Source organism: Polyodon spathula, chromosome 24 (assembly GCF_017654505.1).
Source record: "Polyodon spathula isolate WHYD16114869_AA chromosome 24, ASM1765450v1, whole genome shotgun sequence".
NCBI classification, from domain to species: Eukaryota; Metazoa; Chordata; class Actinopteri; order Acipenseriformes; family Polyodontidae; genus Polyodon; species Polyodon spathula.
In genome coordinates, this window is record NC_054557.1 from 14,364,702 (window position 1) to 14,377,279 (window position 12,578).

General features: G+C 40.2%; 1 long non-coding RNA gene across 1 annotated transcript; it reads right to left on the reverse strand.

Annotated features, from left to right (window-relative positions):
- Window positions 1–286: 286 nt before the first annotated feature.
- Window positions 287–10,915, reverse strand: LOC121298935. The gene is made up of 3 exons (XR_005947347.1): window positions 10,604–10,915; window positions 9,653–9,762; window positions 287–1,070 (listed from the first exon to the last, which is right to left on the reverse strand). It is a non-coding gene; the product is annotated as an uncharacterized LOC121298935 (long non-coding RNA).
- Between the last annotated feature and the right edge of the window lie 1,663 nt (window positions 10,916–12,578).

The following is a 12,578-nucleotide window of genomic DNA, read 5'->3' on the forward strand; positions in this document are numbered from 1 at the left end:
GTAAGTGACTCTGTAGCTGATGCATAGTTCACACACCCTGGTCTCGTATCTTGTAAAGCACGCTGTGATGGTGGTCCACTATGAAAGGTGCTGTATAAAGATTATTATTAATGTAGACTGCTGTTCTGTAGCAGAAGGAAGAGGAAGTGGCATTCAAGAGTTGTGTTTTTACAAAACAATTAACTGTGATGTATTTTGATATTTCAGCACTATTGTGACACTAAGGCATTTGCAGTTCCCATCATTTTCCCATATATAGGAATTTTAAAAAGAGAGCGTGGGCTGTTGCTGGTATTACATTTTAGTTACTATAATATTTCAAAGGATCTTATGGACCTGAAAGCAGCGCCTGGTTTGTTTTATTTCCATTTTGGCTACATGTGAAGGTGTGCTTCTTTTGAATGAGAAGGCAGTGAAGCTCAGGTAGAAAGAGCACTGGGTCAGACCCAAAGGTCCCTGCCACTTCAAACGCTCTGGTTTTCAGCTAACCACAGACACATCGGAGCGCTGGGATCTTCTGTTTTTTTAAAACATTTTATTTATTTCACTATTGATGCTCATGTTGGTCATGACAAGCAGGACCAGCACCCATGATGTAAAATGCTGTACAGTAAGCCAGAAGTTTGGCTGATCCCTGCGGGTGCAGGTTGATCAAATCCATGCCAGCTAATACCTTAATCTGTGTGTTATGAAGTCCTTCAAGTGGTAACCTTATATTCTGAATATTCCCGCTCTTGCTTCAAAGGGCTTTCCCTGATGAATAAAATAAATGAATAAATCTGGCTGCCCCATCCATCAACACCTCCAATGAATTGAAGTCTCCTCTAATTGAACGGGGTCCCGGTATTGGGGTTTGTTTTCCCTGGTTGTAGGCCTGGCACTGGCCTTGCAGTTCAGTGATGAGATGATGCCGCCGCTGTCCCCCGGGAGACATGGGAGTGGGTCCGCCTCTGTAGAGCTGGCGCTGAGCACTTGTGCTGTTTAGGTTATAAGAGTCCCTCAGGGCTTTTGATGTTGCTGCGTTTCTTTATCTTGATGGCAATTAACTGTTTCACATTGGGCTCTGTAGTCTGTCAACAGAATGAGTTAGAGAGAGACATGAAAACGAGAAAGCCTGCATCTACAAAGCCGGGAAGCAGATAAGCACACACAGGAGAATGGGTTTATCGCACAGATAGAGCAGGAATGCATCGCAGTAATGTACAGTAAGGAAGCTGCTCACTGCACTGTACACAGTGTATAGCAGTAATGTACAGTAAGGAGCTGCTCACTGCACTGTACACAGTGTATATCAGTAATGTACAGTAAGGAAGCTGCTCACTGCACTGTACACAGTGTATATCAGTAATGCACAGTAAGGAAGCTGCTCACTGCACTGTACACAGTGTATAGCAGTAATGTACAGTAAGGAGCTGCTCACTGCACTGTACACAGTGTATATCAGTAATGTACAGTAAGGAAGCTGCTCACTGCACTGTACACAGTGTATATCAGTAATGTACAGTAAGGAAGCTGCTCACTGCACTGTACACAGTGTATATCAGTAATGTACAGTAAGGAAGCTGCTCACTGCACTGTACACAGTGTATATCAGTAATGTACAGTAAGGAAGTTGCTCACTGCACTGTACACAGTGTATAGCAGTAATGCACAGTAAGGAGCTGCTCACTGCACTGTACACAGTGTATATCAGTAATGTACAGTAAGGAAGCTGCTCACTGCACTGTACACAGTGTATAGCAGTAATGCACAGTAAGGAAGCTGCTCACTGCACTGTACACAGTGTATAGCAGTAATGTACAGTAAGGAGCTGCTCACTGCACTGTACACAGTGTACAGCAGTAATGTACAGTAAGGAACTGCTCACTGCACTGTACACAATGTATAGTATTGCCCTTTCCAAAAAGTACTGCTAATTTAATGCTCAGTAATAAAGATGTACATATTAGTGTCCAGTAATATTGGCAGAGGCAACATTTATAAACTGCTTAACTACCATTAATAACTACGTTTTCAGACTTTGACCATCTCAGATATTGAATTCTACTTATCTTTTATTATTATTATTATTATTATTAGTAGTAGTAGTAGTAGTGGTGGTGGCAGCAGCAGCAGCAATGTTTCCATCAGATCTCTCCAGGAGGACCCATTCCTGCATGAACCTGTTATGATCCAGTTGTAAAAATGAATATGAAAGGAAGAATTAAACTAGCACAGTTTGTTTGCATAGAAATTCAAAGTGCTGTGCAACTGGCTGTATCACGTGAAATGCACAGAGGTCTACTATTCCAATAATGCACGCACTTCCACACTGTAGCTGGGTTCACTGGGTCTGTTATCCAGAACATCTGAAACCAATCCATTAAACAGGGTGAGCAATACCAATCTCTGCGCTGGCAAAATTATTAGGTCTAAACAGCTGTGTTATTGGACATGTTTATATGATGTTTGTAACTGTTTCTAATTACTTGTTATAATACACTTCAGATCAGGGTGAGTATTCAGAACAATCATGAGGAGGTACTGGCTCACTTGCATAATGATTAACACATATATTGTTTTAACAGCTTTCAGTGTCTCATCATTACAGCCTCTTTTATTTTTATTTCTAGGAACAAAGGTCCTCTTTTTCCTCTGCTAAAACCAAGAAGGTCTCGTTAATCAACAATTGGTGTGAAATGAACATTCAAATAGGTTCCAGAACTCTTTTTCTTGGACAGAGTTATTACTAACAGTGCTGTTAGTGTTGGCAGCTGGTCCACTAGCTCAGAATCTCTCACCCAGCAATAGCAAAGCAGGACTCTGAGCTAGCAAGGTGCCACCGTGTCAGGTGAGGAGTCCACATAGGAGTCCAGCACAAATCAGGAGAGTAGCATCTGAAATCCCTACTAGTTTTGAACGCTGCACTGTATAAATACAACCATTTTATAAAAAAATATAAAACACTAGTATCGCTCCCTGTCAGAAATACTACCGCCTGATTTTCACCAAGCTCTGGTTCAGCTGAAAAAAATGCACCTTTTATCCTGAATAAAAACCATACTGCGCTATAGCATTAAGACTGTGTTGTAATAATCATCGTTATTAGTTACAGACCACTGAAATGAAAGACTACGCTGTATTTTGCAGTGTCCTTTTGTGCAGGTTGATCAAATGAAAAGAGACAAAATATGTTTTAAGGAACAAAATAATCACACAAGAACGCTCTGCCAAGTTCTTTACTACTTGCCAAGACCACAAAAATCATGGAAAATTCAAATGAGTCTTTCATGTGAAGTGACAGAATTGGTATAAGGTAACATTTACTGGAATTAGTTTGTTAGATCTGTCCTTTGATGCATGGTGCCTTCAAACCAATTATTACCAAAATGAGTGAATCAGAACTGTTTTGTTGTTATTGCTTTAACCCTTCACAGGGAGGAGTATGCTGGGAAATATCCTCCTCAACTAGCTGCTTGAACATTTGCCTCGTGATTCGTGGGACTAAGACCTACAGCTATACCCAAATGTTTTGCATCACCTAGAATTTTAGAATTGAGACAAATAAAAAAAAATTAAAAAAAATATATGAACATAATTGAGATCTTTTATTTAACATCATGTAATCAAAGAAACTTCAAGCTGATATTGCAAAAGTGCACCTAAAGTCATAATAGTAGTACAGTATTTCATGTTAGATTATATAGAAAACTACAAAGGGGTATGTAGTTCAATATGTTAATATAACATTATTAAACAGGTTTTATTCGACTTTTTTAAAACAAAATGAATTCGTTCTATGGGGTGATGCAAAACTTTTGGCCATAGCTGTAGATAGGAATCAGTGGGGGGCTCCAGATATGGGTTTGACTTGTATTGTTAGTAAGCTCTCCTTCTCCTGAGCTGCACTTAGCCTCAGTGTGAATGAAATTGCACCAGGAATGTGCTTAGTCTCCTGCCCCTGTCTCCACTGTCACATTGAACTGAAGTGTGAGAACAATCAGGCTGTTCCAATATAAAACCAGCCTGTGCTGCAGGGTTAGAGAGCTTAGTTATAAGTATCTAAAGTACTGTTTCTGTGTATTTTATATGTGTATCTTAAAACCATGAATCAACATTATGAACATTTGAAGGGGGACCTTTCAAACATTCACTGTGTGTAAAATAAATCAAGCAAATACACCAACCCTCCTCCTTGCATCGCTGTTGCAAAAGCATTGATTCTGCAGGCTGCTTTAAGAACTTTAGCGTGCACTGATGTCATTCATGTGGGCGGGGGTGTAATAACTTTAACCTCAAGCCCCCCCCCACCATTCTTAACTGAGCATGCGAGATTGGCAGTCTCCAGTGGCGTTCCATGTCGTGAGAGTGAAGCCAAGCCCGTGTGAAATGAGGGCAGAGGTGCGTCGATGAGCAGAACCCAGAGATTGCAAGAGCGTTGAGAATGTGCTTGAGAACGATAACTAGCCAGCATTGCCACTGCTACCACCAGCCTTGAGGTTGCGTGCGCGATTATCACTATCATAAGCAAAACAATTCTGTGTGTGTGTGTCGTCAGTCAGAAACCTATCTGCAACATCTACAGATAGGTGTTTGTGAAAGTGTTGATCAGTGGCTTTTAGACCTGGAGGGCCAATTTAAAACACGGGGTCTACAGAGACCTCCAAGAGTCAGGGTCAACACTACCTACAGCCTGTATATAAGGATCTCTCAGGGCTGCAATGCCAGGGTGTGCGCCACCTGCTGTTTTATAACAGCCCCAAACCAGCTGTCATTGCAGTGGATGAGATTCATCTATAAGCTACACCTGTCTGTTATGGGGCTATAAAGCTGAGGGAACACAAAGCTACTTTTTCAGGAACAGTGGCTCGAGTCCTAGTTCCAGGAGACCAGGAGGCCAGTTTGAGGAGGCAACTATGCTCTATCAAACCCCAAGTCTCCCCTGGTGTGCCATGCAGTGGCCTGAAACATGAGTCTCCTGAAACCAAGTTCCAAGCCACAAAGTGAGTGTGTGTTTCCTCACAGCTTATTGGAAACAGCAAGTGGAGCACTCTGCTTCACTGCCGTGGAGTCTGGGATGACCTGACACTAGTGATGATCACAAGCAGTGCAGCTCGTTTGTAATCTAGGCGCATTACCGCACGTCTCCAAGCAGAGACAGCAGCAAGCAGTTCAAATTGTCATTAGTACATAAGGCGCCAAACACGAAATAATCAACTGAGACATTCATGTAGGGTTTGTATGAGGTCTAGTAGCTGTTGCATAACTGCAGTTACTTAACAGAAACAAAACCTTTCTTACTTATTTCTTCCTCCCCCTTGAATCTTACAAATCCTTCTTCATTTGATTTTACATTTCCTCTGTGATTTGGTTTTCTAACGCAACCATTGATATAACTGCATTTCTGAAATATCACACTGCTGTGATTTGTTGAATTAATTCGATTTGTGAATTAGTTCATTGTACTGCAAGTCATAATGGAGGGATTTTGCACGCACTGAGGATTCTATAAAAACTTAAAAATATGTTGGCTGTGTGCATTGCTTATTTAAAAAAAGCTGGCAGGATTTTAAAGCTTTCTCTCATAAAGAAGCCAAACTGATGCCAACGCTTGTGCCGCTGTTTTGCGAGAAGTAAAAAAAAAAAAAAGATGGATTTCACTTTTAACTTGAGACAGCTTTGATTAGAATGCTTGTCTGTTCATCTATATGTCCAATTTCTTAGCTTCATTAATACTGTATAAACCCACTTTGTTTGCCAAGTTTAACAGAGCGGGCTTTTTCAAGACTGCCTGGGATGGCCATATTGTAGACGCTTCCAATACCCAGAACAAATCATTCAGTTGACTAGCTAGTAACTTGTTCATCTTTTAGATAAACAATACGTGCAATGATTGGCAAGGAATGGGTTTATATCTTACCTCAATCCATTTGGTCCCTGCTGTGCGCCAGAGTTCGTCTCCTCCTCCCCAGCCTTCTTGGCTTCGTCTAACAGGGAGGGTAGATATTCTGGCCCCCTGTCTTCCCTACAATCAGTCTCTCCACTTATCTGCAGGCTAACTTATGGGCAGGGGTACTTCGAATGGCGAGGCCAAAGACCAAAGAATGAAGTGTGAAAATATGTATAATGGAACAATGTTGTCTGGTCTAAGCTTAGATCAGTGGCATGAGTTTCCCGACTTACTGAGAAGTGGGCAGTGCTGATCTGAATGGAAACTGGAGCAGTACCCATGGCCCTCAGTGGTAGCCATTTGAGGCCTGGCTGTAAGCACCAGCTTCACAGCTGCAGGCAATCCACTGGGCTGCCAACACGACTCCCTTGCACCCAATCATTTCACTGGGTAAAGTAAGTCCTCACGAAAACGTTTTCCACAGTTTGTTTCGAGCAGAGCCCGTCCTCGTGCTTCAAGGCTGGACAGAGCAACGGCTGCACTTGGTAATAGTTGGCATCATTTATGTTCATTAAAAAAAAAAAAAGTTTATTTAAAAAAATAATAATGAAACATGGAAAAAAAATATGTTCCAGAAGGAGAAAATAAAATGAATGAAAAGTAATTCCAGCAGAGTTTTACTCCAATAAAATGTATCAAAAAAAAAGTATTACTTTGGTTTACTCGTAAAAACCAGGAAAATTAATTAAGACAAGTCTCTTTTAATTTGCATTTTCAAGAGGTCTTGATGTTGAATTCAGCTCAGCTGTTGACCACATTGATGTGATTATAGTTGTTTTTCTACCCAAAAATATCAAACAGCTACAGTAAAACACTGATACAGCTGAATTCTCCCCGACTGAATGTATTCTGCTGCTAAGATATAAGTCTGCTTATTCAAAGAGCCTCTGTCGCTCGTTTGTATAGATTTTGTCAGGTAGCCAAAAGTTTTGCATCACCTAGAATTTTAGGATTGAGACATAATTTTTAAAAAATGAACATAATTTAGGTATTTAACATGTAATCAAAGAAACTACAAAATGATATTGCATATGTCTGCCAGATGCTATAATAGCAGAACACATTTTTCAAATTTGTCAGTTTTTCGTTAAGTATGTGGAAAACTACAACGTGACATGTAATTCAGTAGGTTAATGTTCCATTATTCAGCAGGTTTCATTCGACTTTATGAAGCAATGTTTGTTAATTCTACAGGGTGATGCAAAACTTTTGGCTGTAACTATGTGGTTTTGCTTGAAACTTGAATTTTGACTTCGGCTTCGTGGACATAATATAAAAAGTAAAGCAATGCTTCAACCTCATATATGCAAGATTGTAGCTGTCTAAAGGTGCTGTTCAAAGACTGGAATACAGGTATCACACACACGCTCCGTCTCTCTCAAGCACACACAAACGCCAGCACAACAATATTTAATGACAGGTACTGAGAATTACCTCACCTTTCCAACAGAGATGCCAACAGACAACAGCACATGCCAAAGTCAATAGGATAATTAGCTATCCACTGCTTGCATATGATTAGGGTGTAACAGTATTATTTCATACAGCATTTAGGGTAAAAAGATTCCTGGACACAATTTTAAAAAATGAATGCTTTACCAACTAAATAAGAACATTTGCACTTTTTGTTATGAGGAATGTCTATCCGGCCATATATATATATATATTGCTCATAAGAGCCAACTTCCCCACGTCAAGGGAAACTATGTTTAAACCAAACAGTGCAGGCACTTACAGGCTTTTGATGCCATAGTAACTGCACTCATTTATTTCTATTTATATCCATTAATGTGCTTGTGATGTCATTTACTACATAGCTAATGATTTAACAATCTACTGTTCCTTTCTCTTTAACCCTTCAGCCATCCTGGTATTGAGTCTGTTTATCCATTAGCTTGCCTTTAATCTTCTGTATTGCACATTATCTCATTTTTCTTCTAAAACTACAAAACTACTTTTGTAAAGTGTTGAACCATTGTTTGTGTATGTCTTGTGTTTGAGAGGTGGTTCTGTGCTCTGTCATACCTGTCTCTCCTACATATTTTATTTTGTTAAAATTTTGGCAAAATATACCATAAACAAGGTCGCTAGTTTTGCATGATGGGTTTCTTAACAAATATATTTTGCATGCATTACACATGCTATTACAGGTTTGAATTTCCTATAGTGTGTCCATAATCTGTTTATGTGTACTGTGGACCACAATGTTAGCTACATTTGCATCCCTTCTAAAAGTATATATGCTCTGTGTGTGTGTGTGTATATATATATATATATATATACACACACACACACACACACACACACACACACACACACACACACACACACACAGAACCCTCCTGGCACACTTGGACCTGCAGTCTGGAAGGGGGTATGTACTGTATGTAATGTACTGTACGTGCATGCTTTCTTTATATGTACACCATCTGTTTCCATGCTGAAAATATGAAAACTTGGTGACACTATAAAAAAATTAAAAAAACAAACAAAAAAAAAACCCTCTTTCATGGTCACCCTTCTGATCTTTTAACCTGCCGGCGAAGGACTGCTCTGATCTGAGCAATATCAAGGTCTTTGAGGTGGTTTGAAGCTGCTGTGAGCAAGGAAGTTCCAAGTTTGAACTCGAAATATGGGCAAGCTAGCCAGCACTCCAGCCCTTTCATCTTCCTGGAATCAATGTAATTCAGGCTGACAACTGAGAATCCGCAAACATGAATCACATCTCTGATAAAAGTAACCATCGCTGATAGAGGCTGTGTTACATAGCTGACATAGCTATACGATTATATATATATATATATAATATATATATATAACTATACACAGTTCACACAAGGTCACACAAGGTCATTAGGGGCCAGATTATTCACTCCAAAATATATTCACAGTAAACTGTGAACAGTAAATCCACAGGTGAATGAATAGATTCACATTCAGCAAGGGTTAAAATCAGCAACAAAAGTTGAGAACAACAAAAATGTCTTCATCATAATTTTGTTCAAGGGCAAGGAAATGGTAGTTTCGTGTTTTTAGCCAGTGAGATTAAAATAGTGTTGCTTGGTTATTGAAAGCAGATGTTGCCTCTGCTCCAATCTCTGGAGCAGAAAAATAAATGTAGGTTTTATTATTGATTGCTGATCCTCTGGTATTTTTGAGCTATCAGTGGGGCTCTGCTATGAGCTTATAACAGAGAGAGAGCAGGGAGGGGAGAGAGAGAGCAGAGAGAGAGAAAGGAGAGAGAGAGGGGAAAGAGGTAGAGAGAGAGATTGAGAGGGGAGGGGAGAGAGAAGGAGAGGAGAGGGAGGGAGAGAGGGAGGGAGAGAGAGAGAGTAGAGAGAGAGAGAGAGGGGGAGGGGGTAGAGAGAGAGAAGGAGAGAAAGGGAGAGAGGGGGAAGTGGAGAGAGAGAGAGAGAGAGAGAGAGAGAGAGAGAGAGAGAGAGAGAGAGAGTGAGAGAGAGAGAGAGAGAGAGAGAGAGAGAGAGAGAGAGAGAGAGAGAGAGAGAGAGGTTAACTAGTGAGAGGTCCTGCTGAGCCAAATAAAAGAGAACATTTTCCAAAGTTGGTTTTGATATCTGTCCACTTTTTTATTGTTGATTTGGTCTTACATGTTTTCATATGTTTGCAACAAAACAAACATGCATGTGTGTCTTGCTTTTGTATGTATCCATAACAAAAATCATAGGTTTGCTATATTATTCGATTCCTGAGGGAAGAGCATACCTGCATTTTGGATTCTGCGACTTGTGAGAGAAGCAGAAGAAGCTCTTAATGTTCTATCTGCCGGGATCCATACAGCGTGTCTGAAAGCAGCCCTCTCAGTGGAATGGAATCTGAAATATTCCCCACAATACCACAGTGCAGCAATTATTCCAGCTCCTGGTTTGGGGCCAAGACAGTAAGACGACAGTGTGTGCTAACAGGGTCAAAATGTTTATACAATCAAAACAGAAAGAGGGCTGCCTCTGCTGGGGGCTTCTTCCTTGTGCAAAACAAAATAAAACTCTCTCTACTGTCAGGTTCCTTAACATAGTGACATATAGTGGCGAGTAATGAGAGGGCAAAGACCATGCAGTAAAGTTGTGAACCCATTTTAACTTTTAAGTATTTGTATTAAAAAAAAAAAAAAAAAAAAAAATTGCATCAAATATATTTGTGGACACAGTGGTAAACGTGGCATTGGCACGCTAGCTTAAGAGTCATAACAGGAAGAATAAAGTACTGGCCAGTGAATGATTACAAAGTTACTTAAATTACCTTTTTGTTGAAAATCCATTTAACTGACCATAACCAGGCTCATGCAAATTGTTCAATAATGCTTTGTTACTATTTTTTTCACAGCCCTCGATTAGGATTAATCTTGAACAACCTTAATTAACCTGTGAACCTTGTCTTGCCAGAAACAAACTAGAACAGTTTCATGAATATCAGACTTTATTTAACTCAGCAAAACAGGTTTTCTTAAATGAAACGTTTTCAACATTCTTTAAATGCCTTGTGATACGAAGCTTTGTGAACAAGGCCTGCTGTTTCAAAGGTTGGTGTGGGTTTGAACATTTTCAATTGCAGTTGTGAAACTTTTGAAACACATTGCCAAGTGAAATGAAATGATCCTGCAGGATAAAAAAACAATAAATAAAAAACAAAATAAATAAACAGATGAAGGTAACTCACCAGAAAGTTCAATACAGCCAGTCACAGTCTCTCCCCCTGGCGGTTAACACAGGAGAAACAATTTTCTGCACTTAAAAACCCCCGACATTCACATTCTTTCCAGATTTCCCCCTGTGTCTCTTTCCTTGATGGTACTACTGATAGTTTTCACTCACACCCTACAATTAACTGGCTCAGCCCTTTAAAAAAAAAAAAAGGTTTGTAGACTTTGAAAGGAGAAAAAAAAAACGCTTGCTGCCAGTGTGTCTGGCTCCCAGGTCCTGACAACATCCGATGGTCCATGTTATCAGGCCTGGCTGAGCTGCACGGGCAGACATGAAGCTAAACAAGGCAGTGTTTATCTCGCAGAGGCTGTATTCATTACACAGTGGGATGGAGAACTCCCCGGCACCACTTAAATCTCTGCCTGGCATGGGAAAGTGATAGCAGACCCCTGTTTCACAATAGCCTTCTGCTGCAGTAACATGCCAGACAAAGTCACAATGCTGCTACAATTTCTGCTTCACACAGCATCCTTTCAGCCCTTTGCTGCTAGGCCTTGCCAGATTAGGGAGTGAGCAGCACTATCTAGAAGTATGGAATTTGCATTAAGTGAGTGTAGTTGTCATGGCATTGAAAGCCTATAAGTACCTCCACTGTTTGTTTTCAAGCACACTTTCCCTTGACGAAGGTATGTTAAACGTTGGGAAGTGGGTTCTTTACACAACAATGTGAATGATCATCTTTCACATGCAGTTCATTGCAGCGTCCAGAACTATCCTGAGACTCTTGGGTAATTGCAGTTGAATTGGAATTATAGTTATTGAGATTGGGGCTGTGGCAGTACAGTTCTCACACACAGTTGGGAAAAGTATATAAAATATTCCTGTAAACACTGTATGTTTTTCATCTCCACCGAATTTGAAGCTTCAAATAAACGAAAGCCATTTATTTTAGCTATGGTATTATGGCTATTCGGCCACAGTCATATGTTTTATTCAGTTCAGTGCTACATGCTGACAGTTAGATGTTTAAATCTGCATGGCTCATGTCTTCAACTATAGTGTACATGATATTCTTTTTGTCTGTACAGGCTCTCTTTGTGAACTGTTTGTCTACATGGTGCCAGTTGAAGTTCTTTGAAAAAAAAGAGAACTATGTATGCTTTTATTCAAAACAAACAGTCATTTAAAAAGCGCCCCAATACAGCTGACTGTTGAATTAAGAGGAAAAAAGATACAGAGACAGTTTGTTGAAGACAAAAACAACTGCTGGATGTGCAGTTCATCTAGAGAGGGCCGCATTGTTTGGTCTCCAGGGGCTGTACCATGGAGGACCACTGGTGCATAGACTCCTCAGTGAAAGAAGACTGAGTATTAACTTTCATTTCATAAAAAAACCTACATCCTCCTCCTGACTCACCATTGGGGTTAGGTTTGACTAGCAGCCAAACCCTCAGCGTAATTCAACTCAGGTTGCGGGGTTGGTTGCATTGATGCTGAATTACTGAGAGCAATAAAAACTGAACGCAAAGCTGTAGTATCACAAATAAAGGAATGTTCTAACAGGAGTCAGAATATTAAGGACATTCCTTCTGATGGATAGCAGAGGCAGCAGAAGATACCCGGCAGTCTTTATCTGTGGACACAAGAGCCATTATCAACAGGCTCTCTGATGTGGCTGGCAGCTCTACCAGGTCCAAAATCCAGTCTGAAACCCTTCCTGGAAGAAACTGCCAACATCTCTCATATAGGCCTTCCTTTCACTCTTATCTCCAAAGACAATAGTTCTGATTGGGCTTGACGGACACAGAGTCTGTTTTGACTCATTGTATTTCCCAAAGCAAAATCACGTTCATGTTTGTAGCAAAACAGCAAAATGCATTGGTTTAGAAGTCTTAAAACAAATCGTGCTTATTCCTTGAAGCATGTTAGAGCTATGGACAATGTCTTTGTTGTGGCTAATGTTTCCTTGGAATACAGCCCAACAGATTTAT